At 36.5% G+C, this 14,739-nt stretch overlaps 1 protein-coding gene across 4 annotated transcripts in view; it reads left to right on the top strand.

Moving 5' to 3' along the window:
- Positions 1–14,739, top strand: part of RNF128 (ring finger protein 128, E3 ubiquitin protein ligase) — a 65,044-nt gene that overhangs the window by 2,428 nt on the left and 47,877 nt on the right. The gene's annotated exons all lie outside the window — the stretch shown is intronic.

The following is a 14,739-nucleotide window of genomic DNA, read 5'->3' as shown; positions in this document are numbered from 1 at the left end:
CTGTTTAAGGATATAAGCTTATATTTATCTGATAGTTTTAGGGCACAATAAAATTCATTTTTTTGCGTTCCTACTATGTTCCAGGCACTCTGCATACATCTTACTTATACTTTGTGGAGAGAGAGTATGATGTACTAGGAAAAGCACAGACATTGTAGTCAAGAATGGGAATCAAATTCTGAATTTACCACATAATAGCTTTGTGTCCTTGGTCAGAGTCTCAGTTTTAACTTTACTGAGTCTCAGTTTTCCCATCTGTAAGATGGAGATATTTACATTGCTGTGATCATTAAGGATAATGTATGTAAACTACCTAGCAGATAATAAATACTCAGTTAAAAGTTAGTTATTATAATAGGCTAATGCTAACAAGATGCAAAAAAATTGAGCAAACAGAGGCTTACACAACTGTCAGGATAAAGACAATTACACTGGGAATCTAAGCATGGCTCTTTTGTTTCAGAATATTATATAGAAATAAAGTCCTAAATACACTGGGAATCTCAGCATGGCTCTTTTGTTTCAGAATACTATATAGAAATAAAGCCCTAAATAGCGATCACTTAATTAAAACTCAGAAGAGTATTTTGATACTTTAAAAAATGAATTATTGTCTGAGATGTAGCAATGAATTCTTATCTGACTGTAGCAATGTTACACTTAGGTTAACTAGCTGAAAGAGCTAGCTAGTTACTTGAGGAATGGAATCGCATTTCTCCCTCCTGGAGAAACTATTTTTCAACACAGGGGGAAATCACTTTGCATTTCATCCATGTATGTTGTTAAATATTTTGTTTGCAAAGTGCTGTGTTGTTTGCTTTGCTCATTCCTGAGAGTAATCCCAGGGTTCATTGTAATCTCTGGTCAAAAAACTATTTCTCTTGGATCCTAGTGGCAAAGAGGTAAGACTGAAGTTTAAGTGCTGATTAACGTAATATATATTGCCATGAATTCTACAAGGGCCGCCGAATGTGGAAAAGTCATTGCTGTGGACTTCGTTTTACAAAACCTTTCTCCACCCCCTCTCACAGGGGCCTGTGCTTGAATTGTCCTTCACTGGAATTAGTGCTGATCATCCACACTCCTATCTATCACAGTTCTGTGACCATTAATATCCATTTGTTTCAAGTAATAGAACTAACTGGTTTAGAGCAATAGCTTTAAAACTTTTGTATATTGGAGAGAAACTCCACTATCTAACCGCAACCAATTAGAAAAGTCAGACTGTTTTTATGGATAACAAATTTTCCCAAAGGGTAGCTATAGCCTTGCAGCAACCTAGCAGTTTATTTCTGTATACTATCTTCCAGAAAATCTTGATTCATTCAGATAAAAAATTGTACATGATAGATTTTTATTAACAGCTGATCCTGCAATCTCTGGATATTTTTCATTAAAAATGATCCAGAAACGGGGAAGAAAATTCAGAGAAAATTTTGGTTTCACAGTTAAATCACTATTCGTGTCTTTTTTAAATATGAAAATCAGATAAGAAGCGGCCAAAACTTAGAGTAAGCACTAAAGCCGTCTAAAATGCAGGGTTGTCACGATGAGACACATTGCGCATGCTCTTGTTATTGCACAACTAACTAGTCTGCTTTCCCAAGCAGATGAGCCTGAGCCTTGCATGCTTTCTAATTGAACACAGCCCACGGGTTGAAGTGGTGTCAGTACTTCCTTGTATAGTTTTCCTTGAGTCAACATGTGCAGGCATGAGTTTATTGAAAGACCTGTGCAAAGCTTCCACCTTCATAATCCATGACGTGCTTACAAGAACTTGAAACATATTCAAAAGGATGGCAGGAGAAGCATTATTCCTGAGGGTTGTAAAAAAGTGAGTGAACCAAGCCATTTAAGTTAATGAATGATTTGGTGGTCTCCCTTGGAATAGAGTTTGCTATATGAAACAGTTGCTTGTTGTATACATTGTTGAAAGACTTCTTAGAGCATGTTAAGAAGATGACCTTTGCCACTTTTTATTTATTTATTTTTTAGTTTTTGCCTGCTCAATGCAGCACATGGGATCTTAGTTCCCCAACCAGGGATAGAACCTGTGCCCCCTCCAGTGGGAGTCAGGAGTCTTAACTGCTGGACTGTCAAGGAAGTCCCCAGGTTTTTTTTTCTTTAATTGAAATATACTTGTGTGTTGATTTACAGTGTTGTGTTAATTTCAGGTGTATAGCACAGTGATTCAGATACACACACACACACACATACTTTTTTTCAGATTCTTTTCCCTTATGTGCCATGCTTAATTGCTTTAGTCATGTCTGACTCTTTGTGACCCCATGGACCATAGCCCTCCAGGCTCCTCTGTTGATGGGATTTTTCCAGCAAGAATGCTGGAGTGGATTGCCATGCCCTCCTCCAGGAGATCTTCCTGACCCAGTGATCAAATCCACGTCTCCTGCATTGCAGGTGGATTACTTGTCTGCTGAGCCATTGGGAAGGCCCAATTCCCTTGTAGGTTATTATAAAATATTGAGTATAGTTCCCTGTGCTATACAGTAGGTCCTTGTTGATTATCTATTTTATATAAAGTACTGTGTATATGTAAATCCCAAACTCCCTCCCCCTGCCACTTACTATTTTTAAAATCTTAGGCCAGTATTTTACTTCTCTACGTCTTAGTTTTCTCCTATGTAAAATGGACATAATAAAAAACTTGCCTGATAAAGTTAATGGATTAAATGATATAATACAGATAAAGTGTTTAACACAAAGCCTGACATTTAGGAAGCAACTATAATTTTTCTTAGGATAGGATAGTATTTTAGAAATACATTTGGAGTTAGGTTAGGGATAGTTAAATGTATTTAAGAAAATGAAAATTGATTTGTATGTTTGTGGTATATAATTTGAAAATGAATAGCCACGAGTACTCCAAGGTCCATATTATCTGACATCTAACTGTAACTAGGAATAAGTTGAGTAAACTGAATGCCTTACAAGAAAATAATCTTTTGGCCCGCATATGTTTGTCATTCTTTTCTCAAATAACTGCTTGTCCCTTGAGTAACCAATCTCTTTTCCATTCACAAGGACTTTGGAATAGGATTTTCCACTGGTTTATTACCACCCAGTTCCTTCTCAACCATTTGACATTTAGTTTTTATTCTGTTTTGAGTTTTGCTGTTGTTGTTGTTTGTTTTTTTAATTTTTATTTTTTAGCCCCTAGTAAGTTGACATCAAAAAGAACCTCTTTAGGCTCAAAAAGAAGTTGAGAAGAGATTAGGTGGTGATGATTTACCAAGGTAAAATACCATTCCAAAATCTATTCTCACGTTCATCCTTTTTGATCTCTCTGCGGAACTGTATTTGATATTGTTGACCACTCCTTCTTTGAAACTCCTTCCCAAGCAGTCTCTTGCTTCTCTTTTGTTTCATTTCTGTTATTTTATTAACACATTCATCTCACACCTTTTCTTCCTTGCATTCACATCCAGGCCCCCAACACTCTCCCTCTAATAAGTATCTGCCACGTCCAGTTGATTTAAACTTTTCCTTCTTCTCACTATGTTCCCTTCTCCCTCACAATTGTTATTACACTGCTTACAGTTCCAAATGTCTTCTAATGGAAACAAATGCTTAGCCTCCTAATTGGTCTCCCTGCCTTCAGTCACTTTTTCCTTTCAGTTCTTCTTCCACATGGTCACTGGAACATAGCTCTGGACACACATATTCCATTGCTCAAGAGCCCATTATTTATCATTTTTAGATTATGTTTCTCAGCATGGCATATAAACTCTTAATAATCTAGTCCCAACCTATTTTTGAAGCTTTATGTACCTCTTGTCTCATATTGATCCTGAAACATATTCTCTAGCCTTTCCCATTATCATTCCTTTGCTCATACTTCTGCTTTTGCCTGTGTACCCCTTTCTTCCCAGCTCTGTTGATCAGAAACTTACCCATTCTTCAAAACCCAACACAGATGCCTCCTCATTGTTGAAGGTTTTCATAATTCCTTCTTTTCCTCTTCTCACCACAACCCCCACAACCAAAAACAAAATAATCTCTTATCTCCCGTAGAATTCCATCCCTTATAAGTACTTTCTGCATTTTGCTGGTAGTTTTTGTTCATGTATTTTCTCTTCCTACTGTATTGTAATCATTTTAAGGTTTTATTAATTTCATATTCCCCATAGGAACCTTTATTAACTTTCCTGTTGGCTCAGTGGTAAACAATCTGCCTGCCAATGCAGGAGATGCGGATTCCATCCCTGGGTTGGGAAGATCTCCTGGAGGAGGAAATGGCAACCCACTCCAGTATTCTTGCCTGGAAGATCCTATGGACAGAAGAGCCTGGCGAGTGTACATGGGGTAGTAAAAGAGTCGGACTTGACTTAGTGGCTAAACAACAACAATTTAGAAACCTTTTTGCTGTATGTGCTTTGCAAATACTTGTTGAGTGGCCTTAAATACACAAGAATGACAGAGGATCATAAGGTTCCCTAGAAAACTATCTAAAAAAAGGGATTGAAACTCAATTCACTGAACATTTATCAAGGGTCTACTGTATGCTAAGTACTGAGCTTCCTGCCTCAATATACAAAAAAAGGAGAAATAAGATTATATAAATACTTAAAGATTGCAAGCAGCCTAAATTCTATGGTAGTCACCATCATGTGCTAGTTTATGGTTTTTAAATAGTAATATGACCTAGATAACAAAGAAATAAAGACAATGAGTATTTCTGTTGAACCTTCCCTTTTCTATTTTTTTGATATTTAAAAAATTTGATTTATACCATTCAATTTATGTCTCCAACTAAAGTGTTTCCATTGAACATGTTGGTGAACGTTGAATTCCATAATATAAAAATTCCATAATATAAAAGTCAATATAGCTTGATTGATGAATTGTTTTTCTAAGCACATAAGGAACTATTTCCCCTAGTCCATGGAAGATGTGTGTTGTCTCATCTAGAATGCATTTAGTCTCTATTCTTAGGCTTCAATGGAGGAAATAGAGGAGAGTACAAAAGATATTGTCTAAATTATTTTCTGATTATAAACTTAACTATGCTTCTTGCAGAAAACTTGGAAAATACAGAAAACTAAAAATAAGAGCTCCACATAATTCTACAACGCAGAGACGGTATCGTTAATATCCCTTCTTGTCTCTTTTTCCATGTATAGGTATAGTTTGGTATCCTACTTTTATCATGAATATTAATATAGTATTAAGAAAATACAGACAATTTAAAGGAAAACAGAAAAAGCCATAAATGTAACCATTTTAGCATTTTGGGGTGTTTTTGTTGTCATTTTCTCCCTTTGCTCTGTATATGTATTATGTAAAGAATTATAATTATATACCAGATATGCAGTTTTGTATCCTACTTCTTGTTGTAAGCATTTTCCCGTGTAATTAAAAATAGAAAGAGGGTTCTCTTATAAGCTGAAGATGGCAGTCTTTGGTGGGAGTGGGAATTGAGCTTCTTTTCCAATAACTAGCAAAAAGAAGTACAGAAATGGTGATGGGGAGGGATGTGAATTGGAACATTTAAAACAAAAATATACCCCAGAGAGCTTTATATAAAATATGCTAACTAGTCAAAAACATGATCTGGTCTAACCCATATTCACTGCCTATTGTGGCCTTGGCCTTTTGAAAGATTTGATCACCATTTGTGCCTTAGTTCCTCTTCTCCTATAGTATTCTTATAATATTCCTATATTATAGGAATTAGGTCACAAATGAAGTTTACACCCAGTTTCCTTGTTGCTTGGTTAAGCAGCACCTCATTGACTAAAATGGCTTTTCTTATTCATGATGGCCACTGAACTATAAACTATTGTTGGGTTTTCCCCAAAGTTTACTTGATAGGGTACCACAAATACTGCTTAGGGGTGAATAATTTTTTGTATATGTAAATTTTATTGACGAATAATGTACATACCAAAAAGATACAGAAATAATTAGTGTATAGCTCAGTGAATTTTCACAAAGTGAGCACACTTGTGTAACCAGCACCTGGATCAAGAAGCAGGATAGTCCCGGAACCCCAGAAGACGACCTTGCGCCCCACAGTGAAGAAGCTTTGAAGCAGCACAATTGTCAACTTTGTCTTCAGAGGAAACGACTTCTTGCAGCATGTGGTAGGAGCCCACTCACCCACAGAAACAAATCCTGCACTGCATTGGAGCTAGTTAACTGTGGTTGATCCTTAGCTACACTATAGGGAGTTATTTCCAAGGACTTTTGACAAAGTTATTAAGCCAGTTCAGAATTGCCACATTTTGCTGTTAACACCCACTTTGGAGCCCTGTGGGCAAAGCAGAGCACAAGGGCTCTTTGTTATTTTTCCATTTCCTGTTCTGCCTCTTTCAGCTGTATGTACCTCTTTCTGTATATCATGACATATAATTATTGCCTGAATTTGCCCCTAGGCTTGTTACAATATTGATTGCTTCCAGAAAGAAAGTTTGGTGATTCATGCCTGACTTTATAGGGGCTGTTAGGTTCAGAACCTAGACATGATTTACTTGGTTTTAATGCTTGAATGCTCAAGTTAGATACAAATCAGTGATTTTGAGTTAACCCTATTTATTTTGACCTTTTTTGAAAGAAGATGGTGCTTGAACTCACTTGGTGTGTGTGTGTTTCTCTCAGGATATCAGTCTTTATCATTTCAGATAAAATGTTGAATAAGTTTAGTTAAATGCTGCCTGCAACTAAAAAGTCTTAGCCTAAAAAAAAAAAAGTCTTAGCCTTTGAAAAGAAAATACACCAAAATGTTAACCGTGGTTATATCCGATTGGTGGAGTTACAGGTGATTATTGTTCTCTTCATTATAATTTGTCTCTATTTTATGAATTTCCTAAGATGAATGTTTTATACTTATAATCAGAAAAATAATGTTATTTAAAAATCCAAAATATTCCTATAGTGTTCATAAATCCAAAAGAAAGCATTAATTATGTGACTATACCAATAGCAGGAACAAAGCATACCTAATGGTAGAAATGATTTATAGACTATTAGAAATTAAAGGAGAATTACTTTGGTTTTTTAAATCTATCTAGCTCACAAAATTGTTAGCGTGGTCCTTTCTTGTTAATACTAACTGGTTTTTTCATATGTAAAATAAGCCTTGAACACTAAAGAACTTTAAAGACTGACTTTTTCAATTATAATATAGAATGTTTCTCTTCTCTTTACCCTTTGTATTACGATTGGTATTTTTCCTTTCCCCCTTTTATACATACCTTACCTTTCTTGTTTTTTGTCTGTTTCTTTTCCATAAGAGGCCTGCTTGCCCTCCCAAGCCCTCTTCAATATCTTTTCTATTCAATACTTTTAAAATTAATGCTAAATTTAATAGCTTAATATGAAGAATCCAATATATTGGCAGTTTTCACCCATGACACACTGAGTTCATCTGATGACAATTTGTTGTTCAGTTACTCAGTCGTGTCCAACTATTTGTGACCCCATGGGCTGCAGCACCCCAGGCCTTGTCCTTGACTATCTCCTGGAGTTTGCTCAAATTCACATCCATTGAGTCAGTGATGCCATCCAACCATTTCATCCTCTGTTATTCCCTTCTCCTTCTGCCTTCAATCTTCCCAATCTTCAATCTGCCCAATAAAATAAAGTCTGTCACTGTTTCCATTGTTTCCCCATGTATTTGCCATGAAGTGATGGGACCTAGCATCAGGGTCTTTTCCAATAAGTCAGCTCTTCACATCAGGTGGCCAAAGTATTGGAGCTTCAGTCTCAGCATCCGTCTTTCCAATGAATATTCAGGGTTGATTTACTTTAGGATGGACTGGTTTGATTTCCTTGCAGTCCAAGGGACTCTCAAGAGTCTTCTGCAACACCACAGTTCAAAAGCATCAATCTTTGGTGCTCAGCCTTCTTTATGGTCCAACTCTCACATCCGTACATGACTACTGGAAAGACCATAGCTTTGACTATATGGACCTTTGTCAGCAAAGGGATGTCTCTGCTTTTTAATATGCTGTCTAGGTTTGTCATAGCTTTTCTTTCAGAGAGCAAGTGTCTTTTAATTTCATGGCTGCAGTCACCATTCACAGTGATTTTGGAGCCCAAGAAAATAAAGTCTGTCACTGTTTCCATTGTTTTCCCATGTATTTGCCATGAAGTGATGGGACCAGGTGCCATGAACTTAGTTTTTTGAAAGCTGCATTTTAAGCCAGCTTTTTCACTCTTCCTCTTTCACCTTCATCAAGAGACTCTTTAATTCTTCTTCACTTTCTGCCATAAGGGTGGTGTCATCTGCACATCTGAGGTTATTGATATTTCTCCCTGCAGTCTTAATTCCAGCTTGTGCTTCATCCAGCCCAGCATTTCGCATGATGTACTCTGCATCTAAGTTAAATAAGCAGGGTGACAGTATAAAACCTTGATGTACTCCTTTTCCAATTTTGAATCAGTCCATTGTTCCATGTCTGGTTCTAACTGTTGCTTCTTCACCTGCATACAGATTTCTCAGGAGGCAGGTAAGGTGGTCTGGTATTCCCATCTCTTCCAGAATTTTCCACGGTTTGTTGTGATCCACACAGTCAAAGGCTTTAGTCAATGAAGCAGAAGTAGATGTTTTTCTGGAACTCTCTTGCTTTTTCTATGATCCAGTGAATGTTGGCAATATGATCTCTGGTTCCTCTGCCTTTTCTACATCCAGCTTGTACTTCTGGGAGTTCTCGGTTCACATACTGTTGAAGCCTATCTTGGAGAATTTTGACCATGACCTTGCTAGCATGTGAAATGAGTGCAATTGTGTGGTAGTTTGAACATTCTTTGGCATTACCTTTCTTTGGCATTGGAATGAAAACTGACCTTTTCCAGTCCTGTGGCTGCTGCTGAGTTTTCCAAATTTGCTGGCATATTGAGTGCAGCACTTTCACAGCATCATCATTTAGAATTTGAAATAGCTCAGCTGGAATTCCATCACTTCCACTAGCTTTGTTTGTAATGATGCTTCCTAAGGCCCACTCCACTTTGCACTCCAGGATGTCTGGCTCTAGGTGAGTGATCACACTATCATAGTTATCTGGTGGCTCAAATCATGAACTCCTTATGGCAAAATTCAGACTTAAATTGAAGAAATAGGGAAAACCACTAGGCCATTCAGGTATGACCTAAATCTAATCCCTTACGATTATACAGTGAAAGTGAAAAATAGATTCAAGGGATTAGATCTAATAGACAGAGGTCCTGAAGAACTGTGGATGGACGGAAGTTTGTAACGTTGTACAGGAGGCACTGATGATGATAGCTTTTGTCATTCTAGAAAAGAGGAAGAAACTTTATGAGAATAAGGACAAAGGAGAATCATGGTATTCTTATTTTACAGTTTATTAATGATGTGCAGAACATACAAGCTCAATCAAAATTGTATTTAACACATCATTAAAATTGAATTACGGATCTTCCTCAATTTATGATGGAGTTACATCCTGATAAACCCATCATAAATGGAAAATATCATAAGTCAAAAATGCATTTAATACACCTAACCTACCTAACATGATAGCATGTTCTTTAATATGCTCAGAACATTTATATTAGCCTACAGTTGTGCAAAATCATCTAACACAAAGCCTATTTGATAATAAAGTGTTGATTATCTCATGTAATCAATCCTCGAGAGAGGATCGTACCACTCATATTATAAGTCACATCATCATAAGTTGGGAACCTTCTGTACTTGTTTTTTGGGGGCTTCCCAGGTGGCGCAGTGGTAAAGAATCTGCCTGCCAATGCAGGAGATGCAAGAAATGCTGGTTCGATCCCTGAGTTAGGAATATCCCTTGGAATAGGAAATGGTAACCCGCTGCAGCATTCTTGCCTGAAAAATCCTATGGACAGACGAGCATGTGGGCTATAGTCCATGAGATTGCAAAGAGTCGGACACAACTGAGCATGCATGTATTTGTTTTTTAAATTGGCATTTCCTTTGAAATAATACTTTGCTATGCACAGGTTGGTGGTTTGCACAAGAAACTGTCAAATTCAAGAGTAGCTGTTATACCACTTCCTTTCCTCTTAGGATACATTTTGTGTCCTACTTTTCTACATGCGTCCTTTGCCTTTCATAGCTCAATCAATTCTGCCTTAGATATAGTCTCTCTCTCTTGCATTCGCTTTTATTATGTCTTTCTGAGTCCTATTTTTACAAAAAAAATTGAGCTTCTTTCTATGTGGTGCCATTTCTTTTGAAGTGAAATTCGGCATAAAGAAGCCAGTGCTGTCAATATCTTAACAACCTTAAATGTGTCCGTAACTAACTCCCACAGTCTCTACAAAAACTTCCCATCAACCATGTAATCCTCCTGATTAAATATGCATTTTTCTTATGTCCCAGCATTTAAGATATTTTAAATGTTTTGGTTTTTTTGCTTGCTTGCTTAAGTATTTCTGAGATTTTTTTTTACAGAGAAGTCTTATTATAAATTTGGGTTAAGTAATAATTTATATTTGCTTTGAAGTTTTTAGTCCTCAAAGCATTTCTCATGGAAATAATCTGGGGGTTAATTTGGGAGCTCGAACTGTGTTTACCAACATTACTATGGGAAAATGTATTGTCTCTAGTTCCAAACAACTCATTTGCAGATGAATTTTTGAAACGCAACTCATCAGTGTTTCTCTTGTGGTTTTTGTTCATAATGATAGCTCCATTAAATATAGTTTATTAGGTTCTCCCCAATCATGCTAGTTTAGAGAGATTTCTCTACTTAATCAGTTTTTTTGTGATATTGACCAAAGCACTACCTCACCTTTTACATGTGTTTTACCTTAAGGAATCTCCATTTTCTTTTCCTAACTATGATCATCTCGGAGGTTGGCTTATTTTAATAGCATTTGTAATGTTCCCAAAAGTTTCAAGAATGTAATTTTGATTTGTGGCTTAGCCATTAACAGATTTCCAAGTCATTACATCTTTTCTCATTTTAGAGGATTTCGGCAGTCATTCAGATGAAGGCTAGAAAAGTGTGATTATATTGAGTAAGGTTTTCATTAGTAGATATACACAAGCAACCTATATGTAACAGAATTCCAAAGTGCTTTGAGTTATAGGACTGCTTCAAGTTTTGCTTCCCACCACCATCATTTCATCTTGGCAAGAGAGCAGGATGTGTGAAAGAAATGGAAACTGGCCAGTGCAAAAGCATCAGTCACCTCCCTTGTCCTAGACCTCAACCCTCCACCTACTTTGCTGCTTCTGTCTGGCTAATGTCTTTTGGTTGAACTGGCAATCAAGATAAGGAAATTGACTTACTTTGACTAATGTAATTAAAGGCTAACAGATTACCCTTTGTTAGCAAGGAAAGATACATGATTACTCTTTTTTATTTCAACCTATTGTATTAGAGGTGAATGTGTTCTGTTTGAAATTGGGAGATAGCATATTGTAATGGAAAAACAGATGTCCTTGAGTCAGACTGCTCTTTTTTAATTCCAGCCCTACTAATTAATATACATGTAGTCTTGGGCAAGTTGTTGACCTGGACTTCATTTATCTTGATTTATATAAAGGAGGGGTAATAATGCCCATTTCCTGTGATATTGTAAATAAAGTGTTTGGCCTGAGGTGGGTGTTTTGTGACTGTTAGTTCTCTTGAACCTTTTGTTGACAGTTTTTTCTTTTTTTAACTAAACATAATATTTCAACTTTGATTATTACAGCTGTTCACTACCTCATTTTGAAATAAGTAATTGCTTTATATGTAGAAGTAGGAAAAAATGTGGCATCCAAATTGCTATTTTTCTGGCAGTTTTTGAGAAATACAGGTAGAAATCACATAATCAAGAAACTGAAACAACTCTTTTCCTTCTCCCCTGTGTATTTCCATTGTAAGCAGCAGCAGGACCTTAAAATCAAGATGTTAAGTTCTAACAATAGAAATGTCTTTGAACCTTTTGAGGTCAAAGTGGTCCAAAGATCAGGAACTAAGGAATGAAGTAGATTTTGACTTAAATCCCAGATCTATCATGTAATAGCTCTGTGACCTTAACCAAATTATTCTCTATAACAGGAGTCCCCAACCTCTGGGATCTAATGCCTGATGATCTGAGGTGGAGCTGATGTAATAATAATAAATTAATAATAATTATTAATAGTAAATTAATAATTTCTATTAATAAAGTGCACAATAAATGTAATGCAGTTGAATCATCCTGAAACCATCCTCCCACCAACCCCAGTCCATGGATAAATTGTTTTCCATGAAACTGGTGCCTGGTCTCAAAAAGGTTGGAGATCACTGCTCTATAAGACTCATCTGTTGAATGGGGGATGATAGTTGTACCTGTTTCATAGGGTTATTATGAGGGATAAATTAGCCAATATATAATACACTTAGTACATAGCCTTGTTCATTAAAAAATAGCTTAACCACCTCCTTACCCTCATGTATAGCCCTATCTTGGAGACTGGCAATATATATCTCTGCGGGACTTCTCAGAACCTCTGAGAAGTCTAGATGAGTCTAAAACACTTTAACTTTGTCTAATGCATTATTTTCTAAACTTATTTATCTATAGAATGCTTTTTATCTCAGAATACTAAACATCTGAAATATAATTTGGAAAACACTGATTACCAAGCACTTGATAACTTCTTTCCTCTCTTTCCTTCTCTCCCCCTCCCCCTCCCCGTCTTTCTGTGTGTCTCTTAGACTGACCTCATACTTTAACTGTACCAAAGTCCTATCAGTGTCAAGGAGTGACTACGCTAGTTATCTCACTATGATAAGAAAGAATGTTTTCAGCTGCAATGACAAACATTTATGTTTCTTGGTACTAATATGGTACCTTTTATATCAAGTTAATGTAACTTTATAGTTCCACAGGTTTATTCTTCTTACTGACTTGCAGAAACAACTTATTGTGAAAGGATAAAAACAAATGAGATGGGTTTGTGTTTGTTTTTATAAATTAGTGTATGGGCCTAACTTAGCCTTTGCAATAATTAATACAGGAGGAAATTTAGTATTCTCAGTTAGCAGAGTGTTCTTATTTATGAATTTTTTATACTAAATGGTACCACAATTTCTGTAGAGGCATACCAAATTCTCTTTTTCTCTGATTCAGATACCTAATAGAATACTAATTTAACATCTGTAACTTTTGCCTGTGTAGATTCTTATGGCAGGATCAAAATGAATACCTTATCTCTCAACATAATGCTCTTTCAGATTTTAATGATTAATGCAATTTCCAATCTAATTCCCCTGTTATAAACTATACGTGAAGAGAAGACACACAAAAAGAGGTTCCAATTGCAGCAAAAGTTTGAACACCCCTTTATGACCAACCTTGTGATGGGATATTGTAGTAGGAGAATAGTAACAGGAAGTAGGTGAAGATAAACAATGACCTGGTCCTTACCATCTAGGTTACATTTTCAGCCTGTGTTGCCTATTTTTTGGCTAATAGTGATATTTTTGTTTGGCACTCAAATATCAATAAAGGTAGGGCTTTTTGTTGTTGAGTCGCTCAGTCATGTCTGACTCTTTGCGACCTCATGGACTGCAGCACGCCAGACTTCACTGTCCTTCACCGTCTCCCAGAGCTCGCTCAAACTCATGTCCATTGAGTTGGTGATGCCATCCAACCATCTTTTCCTCTGTCATCTCCTTCTCCTCCTGCATTCTATCTTTCTCAGTTTCAGAGACTTTTCCAGTAAGTTGGATCTTTGCCTCAGGTGGCCAAAGTATTGGAGCTTCAGCTTCAACATCAGTCCTTCCAATGAATATTCAGGACCGATTTCCTTTAGGATGGACTGATTGGATCTCCTTGCAATCCAAGGGACTCTCAAGAGTCTTCTCCAACACCACAGTTCGAAAGCATCAATTCTTCAGTGCTTAGTCTTCTTTATGATCCAACTCTCACATCCGTACATGACTACTGGAAAAACCATAGCTTTGACTATACAGACCTTTATAGGCAAAGTAATGTCTCTGCTTTTTAATACGCTGTCTAGGTTTGTTGTATCTTTTCTTCCAAGGAGCAAGCATCTTTTAATTTCATGGCTGCAGTCACTAGGGCTTTTAGACCAACACAAAAATGTCACTCTCTAGAGTCTGGCCATATTTAAGGTTCCGAGTACATTTTCCTTTCATACATTCTTATACTAGTTTCACATGATCTGGAAATTTGAGGGTTAAGTGGCAAGTGATGGGGGCCATATCTGAATTTTATTTTATGCCTAGGCTATCGCCTCCTTTTGTGCTCATCCCATCCCCCACCCAATACAGTAGTAATTTTTTCAGTGGAATTCTCCTTCTCAGGGTCTCACATTACAAGAAAACAGAATCAATGACTACAAGGAGAAAAGAGCACTATAATTTTCTAACATTTGTTTGTATAAGTTTTCTTTCCTTGAAACCCTAAATCTCCTGTTTAACTTTTTTTTTAACTGCTCAATAAAGATCGGGTTATTATTAACCTGTGATGTATATATTGTAAGTCAGTAATTCCTTTACCTTGAGCCATTAAATATTCTTATCAGATTCTGAATAGTTCTGGATATTGTGCAGTTTATTATCCCAAAGGATTGAATACACTGATGCTATGGAGTTTACTGACTAGCATTCCTCTGGAAAACAGTAATAAATAGCAACAACAAATGTTGAATTGGCTTCTCGAAATCTTACCTCCCCCAAACAAGAACTGTAGCAATAGAAAACTTTAGCATAAACATTTAATGCAATCACAGAATACCCTTTTAACCAAATAACATGCATACTAGAATTTCTGCCTAGC

The sequence above is a fragment of the Bos indicus x Bos taurus genome, chromosome X (assembly GCF_003369695.1).
Source record: "Bos indicus x Bos taurus breed Angus x Brahman F1 hybrid chromosome X, Bos_hybrid_MaternalHap_v2.0, whole genome shotgun sequence".
NCBI lineage: Eukaryota > Metazoa > Chordata > Mammalia > Artiodactyla > Bovidae > Bos > Bos indicus x Bos taurus.
This window is presented reverse-complemented; position numbering and strand designations above follow the sequence as displayed.